Raw genomic sequence first — 18,976 nt, forward strand, 5'->3', positions numbered from 1 at the left:
CCTCTTTAACTTGAGAAATATTGAAAGAGATGTGACAGAACTATTTGGTTCCAGAAGTATAGACCTGAATAGGAGGTAATTCCTGACATTGGGAAACTCACCTAATAAGCTAATTGGACAATTCATTCATTCAGTAAATAGTGTTTAAGTACTTATCACATGCTGTTTGCTAGACTCTGGGTACTCATTAGTAATCAGAACAGGTTTGTGTTCTTGTGCAAACTACAATCCAATGACAGAGCAAGAAAACTATTAAGCAATGTGATAACATGTGAGAAATCAACAACCCATGTCATCCAGGAACCTACCTTGGTATTGCTACAGGTTGGCCTAGTACTCACAGCTAGATCTTAGTGTTCTCCTGTTCGATAGAGACAATTTCAAGTAACATCCACATCTGACAAGGCCACTGTGTGACTATGATGGATCAAGACAAAAACAAGACCACTCCATACCGTATCTGAGCACAGGCAAAGCATGAACATTGTCCAAGCCACCAAGTATTAAATATGCCCCTACCTAGACTAATAAGAGTGACTACTGCTTCTCTACCGATTATAACTTTAACCTTGGGCTAGTCTTTCCTCCTTCTAAATAAGATCTGTTAAGATATCCAATCACAGAATTAACCCCACTTCCTTATGGTATCCAACTCACAGAAAAGTTCCTCTTCCTTAAGCCTTCCCTCAAGTCACAAGTAACAAGCCTAAATCCTACAATAAATCTTTTATAACATCTTGTTACTGAGATGCCCACTATTCCCATGGTGTGCATTCTCCCCTGCTGTAATGAGTAATAAACTCAGCTTCTTCAACTACAGGTATGTTCCTGGTGGTCTTTGGCTGGAGGACACTGACAGATGCTAAATTTTAAAGTGGCAATATTATTATCTGTGCTGCTCAAACCCCCCTCCCACTTTTTTCCCCTTCACTCTCGAGGGGCATTTATAGGGACATATAGAATATGAAAATAGATGATTCTTGGAGACTTAAACCACAAGGGTAGAAATTATTTTATTGATGGCAAACTTAATCTGGTCTCAGGATTCAGGGGGAAAAATTCATTTTTTTCCTTAGCTTGAAGAATTTAAGCTCTAGTTGAATACTCATGTAAATACAAGCCAAGACATTCTTGGTCTAACCCTGTGATTTTCAAGTGGAGCAGTACTGTCCACATAAGAGGCATTTAAAATGTGGGGGGACCTGACTTTTGCTTGTCATAATGATTGGAGTGGTACTACTAGCATTCAGTGGGCTAAGGCTCTGCAATGCACGGGACAATCCCACACGGTGAAAAGATGACCCAACAAAAGTATCTCTAGTGCTCCCAATGATAAACACTACGCACATAGATGGCAAATACCTATCACATCCAACTTTCCTGCTTCTCTCCATCCCCGTGTTAGACATCACTAATCAGTCAAGGTACATTTCCACTGAGCAAATTGTGGCCTCAAAATCTTTCTCAACATAGCAATTCAGGCAAGCCCTGCCAATCAGATTTGTCATGGAAGACAAAATCTATTTGCAATTCTTGCCCTTACCTTTTTTTTTTGAAGATTTAGAAACCATGATTCCTGAGATGGTCTCCACCGGGCACGTGAATTCCTATTTGATTTCCTATGCCTGTAGCCATGCCTTGGTCATCTGACTGATCTTCCAGCCCACCTAAGACAGGGGTCCTACCATGGATGTAAGCCCTGTGGCTATGACCCTGTATCTTCTCAACAGGTCTCTTTGAATGTACAAACCTACTATCATTGCCTCTCTGAGCAATGCTTGGTCTTAGTATGTGAGTAAACTACACCATCTAGTGGGTAAATCTCATGTGGTGTGTTGAACATTCTCAGAAAAATAATTCTCTCTGCTTTTCACCTTCACTATTGGAAACCCTGGAGGCATAGTGGTTAAGTGTTATAGCTTTTAACTGAGGGTTTTGGCAGTTCGAATCCAGCAGGCATTCCTTGGGAACTACATGGGGCAGTTCTATTCTGTCCTATAGGGCCATTATGGGTTGGAATCCACTCAACAGCAAAGGGTTCAGTTTGGTTACTGGTCAGCACTCACCAGTTTTTACGGAAAACTCAACTCCAAGGCACTAAAGAAATAAAAAGGGGGGTGGGGAGGACTTTGTGGTATTTGTATGGGGTCTTTGATTCAGGTCTGGCTGCCTTCAGAGTCTCCAAAAAAGTTGCCAGAAATTTCTCTCTTCATCTCTCACACGCATCCATTGTTTTCATTTATGTTGCCTTCATTCTCAGGCAGGCTCTCCCTAACTGACCTCTATTCCAGTGATAGTCCTTGGCAGCTCTAGAATTAGAATTTCAGAAGAAGAGACAGCTTTTCTTTTCCAACACTTTTACAAATGGTTCAAGGCTTTTTGCACCAGTTAGGGTAAGAGAACCATCCCTGAATCAGTTGTTATAACTACAAGCATGCTCAACCCATATTGAAATGGACTGAATTACAGGGCACTGCAGTAGCTCAGGGTAGCCCTACTACATGGAAAAGAAGAGAATCAAGAATTATTTCCCAAAGGAATATTGAGACATTATTACCAGAAAGGAATGAAAGCAGGCCCAACATAAACAACAAATGGATCTCATCTTTAAGCCTGCTCTAAGCTAAATCTCCTGCTATTGTGAGTCCCTAGGTGGCACAAACAGTTAAGCTCTGGACTAAGAGCCCAGAGGTTGGCAGTTCAAATCACCCACAGGCTCCCCAGAAGACAGGCCTGGTGATCTGTTTCTGGAAAGGTCACAGTCTTGAAAACCCTGTGGAGCAGTTCTACTCTGCACACAAGGGTTTGCCATGAGTTGCAATCACCTCAGTGGTAACTACAGCAACAACAGCTTCACTTAAACATTTTGTCTATTTGTATCATAATAACCTATGATGGTCTCAAAAGAAGAAACACTTTACTGTCAAGGTGGAAAACAAGGAAACGTCACCCAAATATCCCAGCTGTCGGGGGCACATCCTTTAATACTTAAACAAAATGAATTGACCTTCCATTTCACAACCCATGGTAAGTCTAACCCACCACCACTGCCACTGAGTCGATTCCGACTCATGGTGACCCTACAGGACAGAGTAGAACTGCCCCATAGAGTTTCCAAGGAGTGCCTGGCGGATTCGAACTGACGACCTTTTGGTTAGCAGCCGTAGCACTTAACCATGGTGTCCCCCAATTTCTGAGGATCCCAGGGCATTTATGTTCTCATGGTTGCTACTTGCATCGTATCCCTAATTTCGCAGAATTCTCGATCAGGCCTTCACCTCACTTTATGGTATTTCTGCCTCACTCCTCACCACTGTGGCACGTGTGAGATTTTACCTGAACGTTTGGGGTGACAGAGAAAGTTCTACCCAGAGGCACCAGGGCCTCAAGAGTATTCTGAGGCCCAGACAAACATTCCCCCAAGCAATGTGCAACTGTGGTTCACAGATATGACAAACTGAACAATTTCTTAGGTGGCTAAGTATCTTTTTTTTTTTAACTACTTAAAGATTGAAATTAAGCACAGAAATGAGTATGAAATCACACCAATGTTATTATTTTGTGTTAAGGCACAGGCTGGGACTCAGAATTTCTTCCTGCTTACCCCTCACCCTTTTGCTTTTGAATCGTGGGCTTTAAAAACACATGACTGGACTGGTAGCAGTCCTTTTTTTTCATCATGTGGATGGAGTCTGTAAGGCAAATGATGAAATCAGCATTTGATGAAATCAGCATTTAATGAAATTCAGAGACCAGCAGAGGGCAGAGATGGAGAGGGAGACTCCTGATATTGTTTGAGTCTATGGATACATCTGTGCCTGAATTAAGACTCACTCTAACCCAAAACCGTGCCCATTCCAAAGAAAGGTGACCCAAAAGAATGCAGAAATTATCGAACAATAGTGTTAATATCACATCCAAGTAAAATTTTGCTGAACATAGTTCAAAAATGGTTGTTGCAGTACATCGACATTGAACTGGCAGAAATTCAAGCCGGATTCAGAAGGGGACACGTAATGGGGGATATCATTGCTGATGTCAGACGGAGCTTGGCTGAAAGCAGAAAATAGCAGAAAGATGTTTGTGTTTCATTGGATATGCGAAGACATTCAACTGTGTGAATCATAACAAATAATGGATAACATTGTGAAGAACAGGAATTCCAGAACACTTAATTGTGCTTTTGAGGAATCTATCCATAGACCAAGAGGCAGTTGTATGAACAGAACAAGGGGATACCGCATGGTTTAAAATCAGGACATGTGTGCGTCAGGTTTGTATCCTTTCACTGTACTTATTTAACCTGTATGCTGAGCAAATAACCCAAGAAGCTGGACTGTATGAAGAAAAATGGGGCATCAGGATTGGAGGAAGACTCATTAACAACTTGCTTTACGTGGATGACACAACCTTGCTTGCTGAAAGAGAAGAGGACTTGAAGCACTTACTGACAAAGATCAAAGACTACAGCCTTTAGTTTGGATTACAACTTAACATAAAGAAAACAAAAATCCTTACAACTGGACCGATAAGTAACATCACGATAAATGGAGAAAAGACTGAAGTTGTCAAGGATTTCATTTTACTTGGATCTACAATCAATGTTCAAAGAAGCAGTAGTCAGAAAATCAAAAGACGCATTGCATTGGGCGAATCTGCAAAAGGCCTTTTTTAGGTGTTCAAAAGCAAAGATGTCACTTTGAGTACTAAGCTGTGCCTGACTCACACCATAGTATTTTCAGGCACCTCCCATGCATGGGAAGGCTGGACAATGAATAAGGAAGACCAAAGGAGAATTGATGCTTTGAACTGCGGTGTTAATGAAGAATATTGAATATACCATGGACTGCCAGAAGAAGGAACAAATCTCTCTTGGAAGAAGTACAGCCAGAATGCTTCTTTAGAAGCCAGGGTGGTGAGACTTCATCTCATATACTTTGGATGTGTTGTCAGGAGGGACCAGTCCCTGAAAAGGACATCATGTTTGGTAAAGTAGAGGGTCATCAAAAAAGAGGAAGACCCTCAAGGAAATGGATTGACACAGTCCCTGCAACAATGGGCTCAAACATAGCCAAGATTGTGAGGATGGTACAGGACTGGGCAGTGTTTCATTCTGTTGGATACAGGGTCGCTATGAGTCAAAACTAACTCAACAGCAGCTAATAACAACAACAACTAACCAAAAACTAAACCGGTCGCTGTTGTGTTGATCCTGACTCACAGCAACCCCGTACGTGTCAGAGTAGAAATGTGCTCCATGGAGTTTTCAATGACTGATTTTTCAAACGTAGGTCGCCAGGACTTTCTCCCTGTTACCTCTGGCTGGATTTCAATCACCAATCTTTTTGTTAGTAGAGGTTTCTGCTACCCAGGGGCTTGACGACTCACCCTATATCCTCCTCATTGTACTCATTGTATGAATCTACACATTTTTTGTTTGGCTTAAGCTAGATTTCCATTGGATTTTTGTTGCTTCTACCTGGACGAATTGACGTGTTTCTGATGCTGCATTTGGCATTTATCTTCCTTATTTTTAGAAGAAGAAGGAAAGAATGGGTTCTCTTTCACTTATCGCACTAAGTAAAACTGATCATTTTTTAAATTTGTATTTATCCTTAGAGTTTGACAATAATTCTCTGCGATTTACTACCTGCGTAACCTTTAGCAAAATACTTAACCTCTCCGAACCTGTAAATATGTGACCTCTGCTCACTTGTTCAGGAGTCCCTGGCTAGTGTGAACAGTTAAGTGCTCAGCTACTAACGAAAAAATTGGCAGTTTGAATCCCTTCAGAGGTGCCTTGGAAGAAGACCCTGGTGACCTGCTTCTGAAGTGTCACAGCTGTTGACAGCCCTATGGAGCACAGTTCTGTTCTGACACGGGGTTTCCAGAAGTCAGAACTGACTTGACAGCAACTGGTTTGGTTTCTTGGGTTTGTTGTTAGATGCCAACTCACAGCAACCCTATGTACAACAGGACAAAAGGATGGCCCTGCGCCATCCTCACAATCGTTGTTATTCTTGAGCCCATTGTTGCAGCCACTGTGTCAGTCTACCTCCTTGAGGGTCTTCCTCTTTGGACAGTATGTCCAAAGTATGTGAGACATGACTTGCCATTCTGGCTCCTAAGGAGTTTTCTGGCTGTACTTCTTCTAAAACGGATTTGTACCTTCTTCTGGCAGCCCATGGTACATCCTGTATTCTTCACTAATACCACAATTCAAAGCATCAATCCTTTGGTCTTCTTTATTAATTGCCCAGCTTTCCCAGGCATTATATGAGGCAATTGAAAACACCATGGCTTGGGTCAGGTGCACCTTAGTCCTTAAAGTGACATCTTTGAACACTTTAAAGGGGTCTTTTGCAGATTTGCCCAATGCAGTGAATCATTTGATTTCTTGACTTCTGCTTCCATGGGTGTTGATTGTGGATCCAAGTAAAACGAAATTCTTTTTGGTTTTACCCACCTGTAAAGCAAAGTTAGAAATTCTTAACCTTATGGGGTACCTAAGTGTCTTAGTCATCTAGTGCTGCTATAGCAGAAATACCACAAGTAGATGGCTCCAACAAAGAGAAATTTAATGCCTCACAGTCTAGTAGGTTAAAGTTCAAATTCAGAGTGTCATTTCCAGGGGACGGCCTTCTCTCTGTTGGCTCTGGAGAAAGATTCCCCATTATCGATCTTCCCCTGGTCGAGGAGCTTCTCAGGCGCCGAGACCCCCGGTCCAAAGGACATGCTCTGCTCCAGTGCTGCTTTCTTGGTGGTATTGTTACAGGGCAAGCCTTCCCAGCTCGGGACTAAGCCCTGCTTAGCTTCTTACCTTCTTCTGACTAAGGATAGGCTCAGAGATTCCACGCGGACAAAGGTTTATTAGGAAAAGGCTCGCGAGGGAGAGATGGAGAGGGGTTTTCACTTATACTAGCCTCCAGTCTCTCTCTGAACGAAGGATTTCTTAGGGCTTATAAAAAGGCATTATCTTTACTCATTAGATAGGTGGAGATTTTCAGGAGGAGGGAGGGATTATGAAAATCAAATGTGCACGCAGTTGGAATTCAAGATGGATTTCCTCGCAGAGGTTGCTGGAACTAAGATGGAGTCTGTCACAAAGGCTGCTGGGATGTGGAACAGGACTTATTCTGGGATGTTGTGCATGTGTGATGTCTCTGGTTCTTGGTCCCAGTCTCAGCAAGGGATCTTCGTTCATGATTATCTCATGTGGAAGGTCATTCATAGGTTACCTTAATTTTTACTGCACGTGCTCTATAGCTGTTGGGGAACTTGAAAAACAACTCAGGAGAGTTATCAGTAATTTATAGCTGGTCAGGCATGTAAGGATAGGAAATGTGGCCCCTTATCTTGTCTAAGCACCTAGTTTCTTAGTCGCAAATAGTCCACTAGTGCCAGTAGTAAAAGTTATATGGTGGTCTGCACTTAGGTTTACATTCCAAGAATACTGAATCAGAGGTTATTTAATTATAGTTTGTCAAGTACATAGGGCCTTGGAATGTAGCCCCTTATCTTGTCTGAGCACCTAGTTTGTTGATCACAAGTAGTTCTTCGGTGCTGGCAATAAAAGTTATATGGTGGTCTGCACTTAGGTTCAGATTCCAAGAATACTGGGCCAAAGGCCTTTTAATTATACCAGCCTGATCTCTTGTCTGTCTCAGTATGAGGTACCCAATGCTCTGCTTGCTTCCCTTTCCTTTTATCCCTCAAGAGATAAAAGGTAGTGCAGGCTACACCCCAGGGAAAGTCCCTTTACCTTGGATCAGGGAGGTAACCTGAGCAAGGGTGGTGTTACAATCTCACCCTAATCCTCTCAACATAAAATTACAATCACAAAATGGAGGACAACCACACAATACTGGGAATCATAGGCTAACCAAGTCGATACGCTTATTTGGGGGACGTAATTCAGTCCATGACAGTAAGGATTAAATCTGATGATATATTTAAAATCACTGGTAGAGTGACATCATGACTAAAAGAATGCAAAACCAAGAGCAAAACAATTAGAACGAAAATTAAAGTAGAGAATTAGAGGGAGAGGCTAGAGCCAGGATGATGACACAGAGAGAACCAATGGAGAAGTAATGACCCAGAAGCCCATCGCGGTGGGGGATGGGGCAGTGAGGGAGTGGGGGAGGTGGGGAGGCAAGCTCCAAAGAAGGTGTTTGCAATTATTTCAAGTGCAGCTACGTGGAGTGCCTCTATATGTGAGTGCCTCTTTGTCTATGTGCCTCTGCTCTGTGCTGCTGGGCCTCCGGACACTTCACTCCATGTGCTGTTTATGATGTCTCCCTGGCAGCCTGTGGAGTCTCTGAGGGCACAGACTGTTTTCTAGTCATCCCTGCAGCACTGGGACCTAACATATTCCCAGCTCTCACACAATGTTTCCTAAACGTTGGCTGACTGAAGGGGTAACGATTAGTCCAGTTCTTGTCATTTCAAACTACTTTCTTTTCTAAAAAGTAACTTCTTTACTCCCTTCCCTGAAAAGATCAGGCTAAAATATGTGAAGCAGAAGCAGGGAGAGGGAAAAGACAATAAGCATGTTGAGTTGCCTAAATTTCATCCTTTTCTTTCTTGTCACATAGCCTTGATCTTGTGCAGTTTGGTTCAAATTAAAAAATGAGATGCAAATAAATCCCATGTTGTTTGCACAGAGTTCACGTTTGCAAAAACCCCTGATGCAGGTTTTTAGTTTTTGGCTTAATCTACCACCGTGCGTTTCATTTAGACACTGCAATTCTCTATGTAAATATCCACATACAATATCCTTCCATAAGATTTACTTAAGTAACTTGGGAAAACAGGATGATTTGAAAGTGAATTTAAGAAATATTATTTACTCAGAATTCAGTGCTTGCACTTCAAGTCCCTGGAAGCAGTGGAGAAGCAGGAAGGATAAGAGGACTTTGAGCAATCAAATAATAACAGTTAATCTTTGCGGAGTGTTTATTTCATGCCAGGCACCTTCTAAGTGGACTGTAAATATTACCTCACAAAAAATAAACGAGGCCGTGTGGTAGATTAAAGATGGCCACAGATTCCTGGCTGCTCCTTCAATTAAGAGGTGGAGTCTTATTCTCCTCCCCTTGAATTTTTTTTTTTTTTGAATCTAGGCTGGCTTAGTGGCTTGCTTGAGCAACAGAATATGATGAAAGTAACTTCTAGGACTTCAGAGGTTAGGTCATAAGAAGCCCTTGCAGCTTCCTCCTGTACTGCTTATTGCTTGAAAGAGCTCACTGTCCGCACTGTTGTGTCTCTAGATGCTTCCTTTGAGAAACCACATGGCATGCTGTGAGAAACCCAAACCAGAGGGAGAGGCCATATGTAGGCTGATGGATAGCTCCAACTGAGCCCTTAGAGGACCCATACCTATAAAATCCATTACTATCCAGAAGATTCTCTTAGTGACCCCATAGGACAGAGTAGAACTGCCTCCATAGGGTTTTCAAGGCTGTAATCTTTAAGAGAGCTGACTGACACATCTTTCTCCTGCAGAGTGGCTAATGGGTTTGAACTGCTGAACTTCTGGTTGGCAGCTGAGCGCTTAACCACTGTGCCACCAGGGTTCCTCCCTAGAGGGCAGCCAGCCTCAAGCGTCAACGTAGCATCCATTGAGCCTGTAGATGCCTGTAGCCCCAGCCTACATCTGACTGCAAATGCCTAAGAGACCCCAAGTCAGAACTGTCCAGCTGAGCTTAATCAACCTATATAATCAGGACAGATCATAGATGGTTGTTTTAAGCCACTAAGTTTTGGGGTGGTTTGTTTTGCAGCAATAAATAGCAAAAACAGAGAGAGTGCTAAGTGAGCCCCTCCCCCCACGTTGGAAGGCACTCAAAATACACAATAGCCACAAAGATGGACTCAAGCATATTCTTATAGAGAAATTAAGGCACAAATGGACAGAGTGCTCTGAGCGCATAGGCAATTTCATGGGAGTCACTGACCGTTGTGGAATGTACCCAAAGACAAAAAGAAATAATGGGGAGACACTGAGACCAGGAAGTTGCAAGGTTCCCCCTCCCCCCTCTTTTTTTTGTTGCACAGAAATTGTGCTAAAGAGTACCTTTTGTGTGAACTATTCAATTTTATCAAATAGTAGTCTTTGTCCTTATTTCTAAACCTTTGGAATTTCCTGAGTGGTTGATGTTGTTACCTGATTATGGTCTGTGCCATGGAGCAATCGAACCAATGAAACATACTCCAAGTCAGAAAGAGTGAGAAAGTTTATCCAGGAGATGCATACATCACCGGAGACCTGGCAGAACACAGGCTGTCTCTATGGAGTCCCAAAGAGCAATTTCACATCAGAGCTTACACAGAATCTTACAAGGGTTGCTATGAGTCGGAATTGACTCCATGGCACTGGGTTTGGGTTTTTTTTTTTTTTTTTTTGGTTTTACAAGGGTTAGAAGTGCCTTTGTGGCCCACAGGTGGCCTGGCTGGAGTTATGCATTACAGGATTGTGACAAAAGACTCTATCAGACTAAAGAGATACATATCAGATACCTGGGCTGTGATTTTCCTGTGGGGGTTTTAAATCATAGGTGGCCCAACAGAACAAAACAAAGTTGTTTGCATCAGTTTCAAACAAAGAACAAAGTCATCAACATTAGGTCAAAACAAAGTCTTTAACAGAGGTATGTGAAGGAGGAGGCAGGCAGAGGAAGGAGAAAAACACAGGTTCTTCATGGTGTTAGTTCTGTGAAGCTCTCAGTTGCCCATTTTGAAAAAGGAGAAAATATGCTGGGGGGTATTGGGGGTCACATATTCCCCCCTTTGAAACTTGGGTGACCATATTCACCTATCTCAAGTTTCAACCTACTCCTTATAGATCAGAGTGTTTTAGGCCACAGGATTGGGCCTTCTGGCTCCAACAGGTTTGAGCCATTTATCAGACAGTTCGACTCAGGACAGAGAATGTCATCCCACATATATGGATTAATTGGAGACAGTAACAGATTAACAGGCCTAGAACAGTCAATCTAATTTCACTAATAAATAAATAAATACTTTTGTGGTTACGAGGGGGGGAAGGAGGGAGGGTGAGAGAGGGTCATTTACTGATTTGTTAGTAGATAAGAACTACTTTAGGTGAAGGGAAGGACAATACTCAATGCATGGAAGGTCAGCTCAACTGGACTGGACCAAAAGCAAAGAAGTTTCTGGGATAAACTGAATGCTTAGAAAGTCAGCAGAGCAAGGGTGGGGGTTTGGGGACTATGGCTTAAAGGGACTTCTAAGTCAATTGGCAAAATAATTCTATTATGAAAACATTCTGCATCCCACTTTGAAATGTGGTGTCTGGGGTCTTAAATGCTAACAAGTGGCCATCTAAGATACATCGATTGGTCTCAACCCACCTGGATCAAAGGAGAATGAAGAACTCCAAGGTCACACGATGACTATGAGCCCAAGAGACAGAAAGGGCCACATGAACCAGAGACTTACATCATCCTGAGACCAGAACAACTACATGGTGCCCGGCCACAACCGATGACTGCCCTGGCAGGGAGCACAACACAGAACCCCTGAGGGACCAGGAGATCAGTGGGATGCAGACCTCAAATTCTCACAAAAAGACCATACTTAGTGGTCTGACTGAGACTAGAGGAATCCCGTCATCATGGTCCCCAAACCTTCTGTTGGCCCAGGACAGGAACCATTCCCCAAGACAACTCATCAGACATGGAAGGGACTGGACAATGGGTAGGAGAGAGATGCTGATGAAGAGTGAGCTACTTGTATCAGGTGGACACTTGAGACTGTGCTGGCATCTCCTGCCTGGAGGGGAGATAGGAGGGTAGAGAGGGTTAGAAACTGGCAAAATCGTCACGAAAGGAGAGACTGGAAGGAGGGAGCAGGCTGACTCATTAGGGGGAGAGGAAGTGGGAGTATGGAGTAAGGTGTATATAAGCTTATAAGTGACAGACTGACTTGATTTGTAAACCTTCATTTAAAGCTCAATAAAAATTATATATATATATATATAAAAATTCCCAGCTTACACAGGACTTTCCTGGTTTTGGCACATCCTGGGAAACCCTTGGTCACCCGACTTGAAGGCTGAGGTCTGCATTAGGAGTTGGCATTAGCCAGGGGAGAAGAACATTCAAACAGCAGTTGTTGTGGTTGTTAGGTGCTGTCGAGTCAGTTCCTACTCATAGCGATCCTATGTACAATAGAAGGGAACATTGCCCGGTCCTGTGCCATCCTCACAATTTTTGTTATGCTTGGGTCCATTGTTGCCGCCACTGTGACAATCCATCTCCAAACAGCAGGGGGAAGGAGCTTTTTGTGTTTGACGTACCAGAAAACCCCAATATGGCCAGACTGTGGCCCTTTGTTGTAGAGGTAGATCAAACTCTCTGAACTTGTCTTTTTCCTATGGTCTTTCCACCTACTGTAAACCTATCCTCAGAAAAACCACCAGAGGCTTTTCTAAAGCAAGTCTGACTATTTCATTCTCTTTTAAAGAAGCCTTTGGAAGACCATTTCTGCTACTCACCACCCATTTTATATGGGACACCAAAAACCCATTGCCATTGAGTCAGTCCCAGCTCAGGGTGACGTCATACGGAGAGCAGAACTGCTCCACAGGGTTTTCTTGGCTGTAATTTTTACAGAAGCAGGTCACCAGGACTTTCTTCCGCCATGCCGCTGGGTGGGTTTGAACCATCAAACTTTAGGTGCCTTGTGCCACCCAGGGACAAACATAGCACGCATTTCCCCCTTACTAAAAAGAAAAAAAAAATTTTTTTTCAACCAGGTCTGTCCCTAACCTGCCATATTCTATCATTCATTCTATCATTCATTCATTCTCTATCTTGCACCTGAGTTAAGGATCCGTCATTCTCAGAACACCTGCGTTTGCACATGCTTGCTTTTTCTTTGAGGGTGTTCTTTTCCTCTGGTTAAGAACAGGTATACACACAGAAAGCAACGTCCTTTGACGGTTAACAGGGTTGGGAGGGGGAGGAAGGGGAACCACTTTCTAGATCTTGGATGCTTGATGTTTTTGGTGATGGGAAAGGCAATACCCAATATGGGTGAAGTCTGCACAACTCGACCAAAGGAAATGAAGACACTAAGAAGTATGCAAGAATAAAGGACAATTCTGCTAAATGCTATAACATACAATTTTGCAATAACAGTAACAACAACCAAAAAATATGTATGTGGTTACACAGGTAGATGTGCATGGATACATGTGTATAGGAAGGCATATGTGAGCACACGCATGCGCATATATAGGTGTACCTACAAGCACATGTTTGTGTGTGCTGTACATATATGCATATAAATGATAAAGGACATAAAGGGTCCCATTATGAAGACTTCCTAGACATATTAAAACACCTCAAAGCATTATTTACTGGGTTAAAAGGCTTAGGATCGTAGTCTTGTGGGACAACTCGGTCAATTGGCATAGCATAGTTCATAAAGAGAATGCTGTACATCCTAGTTTGGTGAGTAGCATCTGGGATCTTAAAAGCTTGCGAGCAGCTATCTAAGATACAACTATTGGTCTCTACTCATCTGAAATAAAAGAGAAGGAAAGAAACCAAAGACTCAGAGAAGAAACTAGTCCACAGGACTAATACCCCGCACAAATCATAGCCCCATCTGGCCTGAGACCAGAAGAACTACATAGTGCCTGATCGTGACACCAGAGAAGGTCCCGGATAGAATGGGAGAAAGATGTAGAACAAAACTGAAATTTCATAAAAAGGCCAGACTTACTGTACCAATAGATACTAAAGCAAGTCTCAAGACTATCGCCCTAAAATACCTTTTGAACTTGGAACTGAAGCTACTTCCAGAGGCTACCTTTCATCCAAATAATAGATTGAATTATCAAATGAACAGTATTACCTGTGAGTACTGCGCTTCCACAAATAATCACCCATATGAGACCAAAAGGTCAACCAAAAAAACCAAACCAAATCGGATGCCGTCAAGTCCATTCCAACTCATAGCGTCCCTATGGGACATAGCAGAACTGCCCCGTAGTGTTTCCAAGAGGTGCCTGGTGGATTTGAACTGCTGACCTTTTGGTTACAGCCATGGCTCTTAAAAACTATGCCATCAGGGTTTCCAAATGGTTGACACTTACCCTAAAAAAAATGAGAAGGCAAAGAGGGGCAGGGAAGTTAGATTAATGGAAACAGAACAAACAGAATGGAAATAATGAAAATGTTGACACACTGTGAAAAATGTAACCAACCTCCTGGAACAATTTGTATAAAAATTAAGTGGAAACCTAATTTGCTACATAAACTTCCCCCTGAAGCACAGTAAAATATTATTTAAGAAAAAAAAAAGTTACAACTCTAAGGTAAACTTCTCAAAAGAGCCTGCCAACATTCCCAGCTATAACTGACTTACCTGCTCTGTGTTTCCCTAGCGTTATTATCAAATTATAGAGTTAATATTTCTACTTGTCAGTCTCCAGTTTTATAATGTGAGCACCCTCAGGGCAGGAACTCCTTCAGTACTAGCAGAACATCTAGAATATAATAGGTATTTGCTCAGTAACCCATGGCCATCAAGTGGATATCCACTCCAGCCACCCTATAGGACAGAGTAGAACTGCCCCATAACATTTCCAAGGAGCACCTTGTGGATATGAACTGCCGACCTTTTGGCTAGCAGCCGAACTCTTAACCACTAGGACACAAGGGTTTCCATGTTTGCTATTTGCTGAATAGATGCTCTTTAATTGGTAAACTGTAGGAAGGAAGGTAAAGAGAAGAGGTTATCTTACTTACCTCAAAATGAACTACTAAAAAACTTCCTTACACTTCTCATCTTTTAAGACTCCATTACCAAGATTTTTAAGTTTGTTATTGGCCTATTCGCCATGTCAAACCCAGCCTCTCTAGGTGCTCCCTTCCCTCCTTAATTCTACTCTTCTGTAACTTTAAACTACTCTCCCCTCTACTAATAGAAAAATTTAGGTCTTCCCCAACCTCTAACCCAAAACCGGCATATCCAATCCATTATTTTTGCTCACCAAAACATATAGCGCCCACCACCTCCTAATGGAACCCACCCTGTCTTTTTTCTTCTTGACCGTATCTTTGGAGTTTTATCCTCAGCTCAAGTGACTGAAAAATGTACTTATCAAAACATAATAATAATAATTCTATATCATTCCACACATGCCCTGATGCAGGTCCTCACCTTAAGTTCTGGTGAATGTCATATTTTCTATCTTCTTGCACTGCACTCCTGAAGTAGAGAACATACATTTTCTGTAGTGTTTTATTACCAAAGAGAGAATATATTCTCTCGTTTAGCTGTATAAGCTGTGGTTAAGTCTTCAGTCTTTGAAAACGTCAATTACTTGCTCTGGAATCTGTCTCACGACTGTTCTTTTGTAGAGAAACAAATTCTGTTGTAGAAAAACAAGGTAATCAAGATTTTTTGGTGTTGATTAAACTGTGTTTCTCTCCCAGGGGACAAAAACAATGAGTGATATCATCAAGACCTGAGGTAATTGAGCAAAACCCGGACCCATCTTGTGACCGAAACCAGGGTGGCATAAGAGACCTGTAAGACGTCAACAACAGGTCACTTCATCCTTATGTCCCCCTCAAAGAAGAATCAAAATTCCAGGAAATCTCTAAACCCTGACCCTCTCGCTCTAAAACCGTCTTGTAGCCCTCTTGGGGCAGACAGAATCTGGGGGAAATTTTGCCCCTTCTGTCTCTTGAACACGGTGTTCAATAAAGCCCTCTTGCTGCTTACTTTCTCCTATCTCAGTATTGGCTTGTGGCAGGCAGCTCAAATCCGCGATTTGCAGTACCACTCCTAAGTCTAGGGAAGGAAAGGGGTTCAGTCCAAAGGCAGGGAGCCTGAGAAAACGGTAAAACCAGGAAAGCTGCCATGCTGACCACTATTACCAAAAAAAGTAGTTCCATAAAGAATATGCAATAAACCCAGGGTGATAAATTCCTCAAGAATCAAATACTTCATCTGTAAAACAAAGAAACTAACTCTCTGACAAATTTGTTATGAAGGTCAAATTTTTTAAGAGATATGAAATTACTCATACTCATTTAAGCACTTAGGTAAGGCACCAATATATGAAAATTATGCTGACTTTATTGAGTCTTAGTAGCCGTTGAAATAACATGAGCAATCAACTATCTTTCACAAGAATAGAATCCCCACGACTGAGCAAGAGTTTCTGATCTCTTTCCAGGATTCTGTTTCTGTAAAAACTGTTTCACAATTGAGGCAGAAACTCTTGATGGATATAAGGCAAGACCCAAGCAGGTTGAACAGACACCAGAAGGTCGCTTTTTCTGCCTCCACCTGACTGTCCTCAGCCACTTCAGCCCCATGAGATCCAAAGCCTTTGTCCTGCTCTTGGCCCTGGCACTAGTGACCATCTTCAGTGAGTATCTCCCTCCTGACACTGCCCCTGCCCTGATACCAACAGCTCAGTGTCCCTTTCTGTCCACATAATTTGGGAATACTCTTATCACATAGATAATAAGGGAAGTGTTTTGAAATGTGTTTTTGGTCTCCACTAATAATCACAATATCATATAAGAGCAGACTTCTTAACGGTCATCTAAGGCCAAATCTTATCTATGGGAATGCATTCTGTAAGATCCTTGAGAAGTGACCATCTAGCCTCTGCCTTGACTTGATATCCCTATTTGTGGGACCCTCACCTCTTTATAAAACAGTCTAACCCGTTGTGGGGCATGAGTTATTACATTCTTCTGCTGTCCTTATTAAAGTAAAATCTGCCTCCCTAGAATTTTCAACCACTGATCCAACGTCTACCACCTATGTCTGCTATATTACAGCAAACACTCCATAAATACAAAATTCACTTGCTTTTACAATATTTACTGAGCCCTGATTATGAGGTAGAAAAAAATAAGACATTTGCCTCATTATCATGTAATTTTGTCCACATTTAAATCCCCCTCCAAAGAAGAAAACTAAAAAGGTCTGTGTTAAAGAGATTCCACCTTTGATATCACTTTGATACACAGCTCTGGAGCCAGTCCTATATTTTTGGTGCATATTGAGAACCAAAACAAATGAAATTAATTTTTTTCTAATGAGATTAGCCTCTTCCAGAATCTAATTTTCTTTCTCTCTCTCTTTTTTTTCCAGGTGTAGAATGTGTCCAAGGGGGGCAACAGGTCGGTACATCCATCTTGGTATAAAAGCCCTACTTTTATCTAATTTAAAAATATGTATCAGAAAGGGAAATATTTGATAAAAAACAATACATATTAAATTTTTTTTTATTTTGTTGTTGTTGAGAATATACACAACAAAACTTAACATCAATTCAACAGTTTCCACATGTACAATTTAGTGACATTGATCACAAACTTTCATCTGTGTCACTGTTCTCATCCTCATTTTCTGAGCTCTTCCTCCCCCGTTAACATAAATTCACTGCCCCCTACAGTTCCTATCTAGTCTTTCAAGTCACTGCTATCTAAATAAATTTTTATATATTCAAAGATTATTTTTGAAGTAGCAAAACTGGTTTTATCTCAAAAAATATAGACAGATCTTTCTGAAAGAGAGGTGGTAGAACAAAGTGGTTAGACACCTTGCATTGAGGTTATAAAGTCCCGGGTTTGAATTCTAGCTCTGTGATGGTGTGGTCCTGGGTAACAGCACCTACTTAATGGAATTGTTATGAGGCTTAAAGTTCTGATCTTTGAAAAGTGCTTAGCAGAGTACCTGGCACATAGTATGGGAAAGCTCAATAAGGACAAGTCATGATTCTTATAATTTTTAAATGGGTTCTACTCATCGTTGTTCTCTACCTTAGAGAATGAAGATCTTAATTTACTTTTTCTTCATGACTCAGAGTTAATATAATGGCTATTTCCGAGAAAATCTAGGTGTGATGGTAAACACTTTAAACCAGCAGTCAAGCAATTTGGGTTCCAGGCCAAGCTCTGCTACTTATCCCCTTTGTTCCTTTACTATTGGTTTAATGGTATACCAACGACTTTTTGTGCCTGTGAACTTCCTAGGTAGTCTGTTATTCAGATTCTAGTGCTTTTAGTGTCAGGGTGGGTCCCTTTTGAAATGCGTGAAGCTCAACAGACCGGAGTTGGAGCCTTACTGTTACTTAGAGTGAGCATTCTGTTAGGTGATGCTTCCTTAGTTTTTATAAATTTTTGTCTTTTTTTTCTTTATGTCTGTGAGATAAGGTTTACAAGCATAAATATGGCTTTCCTGTGAGATAGTTCCGGAGCCTTGTTTTTCTGTGTCCTATTTTTTATGTGGAAACCCAGAGTTTCCCCATGCAACCTAATGAAAGGGTGTCCGCAATAAATTCTCTATTTTTAAATTCTTATTGGTATATTGTCATACCACAGATGGGTGGTATGCCTTACTAGTGGCTTGCATTACCAGATCATATTTCTCAACATCCATATTACCAAGCAAAAATTTAAACATGCTCAATTAGTAAGCATGCATTCTAATATTGAAAACACACGCTATCAAAAAAAATTTTTTTTTTTTTCAATTTGGTAACTAAAGGGCTATTATCTATGTGACTCTAGAGTCTGGGCAATTTCCTTCACCTTTTTGAGTCTTCTGTATTTTCTATTGAAGAAAATAATTGCGTTAAGAATATAAATTTTGGAGTCTGACAGACTTGAGTTCAAGCCATTCTTCGTGATTTAGTACCTGTGTCAGAATGAAAATGGTTAATGAATGCCCAGTATTTGGTAGTTTCCTGGTCATATTGTGAGTATAACATAAAGGCTGGGACTCAGGTTTGAACAGGCGAGGAGGGAAAGTGAAATCATGATGGCATATAATTATCAAGGGGCACTGCAAGCCATTCTGCTCTGATAGTCTCTATGGTCCTCCTACAAATATATACTAAATTTTGCATTGCCAGGACTCAGCTCAGCCCCAGAACTTAGAAGGTATGTGTAATACAGTAGCTGAAAGAACG

At 41.6% G+C, this 18,976-nt stretch overlaps 1 long non-coding RNA gene across 1 annotated transcript in view; it reads right to left on the minus strand.

Moving 5' to 3' along the window:
• LOC126070137 (uncharacterized) overlaps positions 1-18,976 on the minus strand; it is a 141,956-nt gene that overhangs the window by 85,126 nt on the left and 37,854 nt on the right. The window contains exon 5 of the long non-coding RNA XR_007516135.1: positions 15,199-15,409. This is a non-coding gene — a long non-coding RNA (uncharacterized LOC126070137). The remainder of the gene's footprint in view (positions 1-15,198; positions 15,410-18,976) is intronic.

Source organism: Elephas maximus, chromosome 2, assembly GCF_024166365.1.
Source record: "Elephas maximus indicus isolate mEleMax1 chromosome 2, mEleMax1 primary haplotype, whole genome shotgun sequence".
Classification (NCBI taxonomy): Eukaryota; Metazoa; Chordata; class Mammalia; order Proboscidea; family Elephantidae; genus Elephas; species Elephas maximus.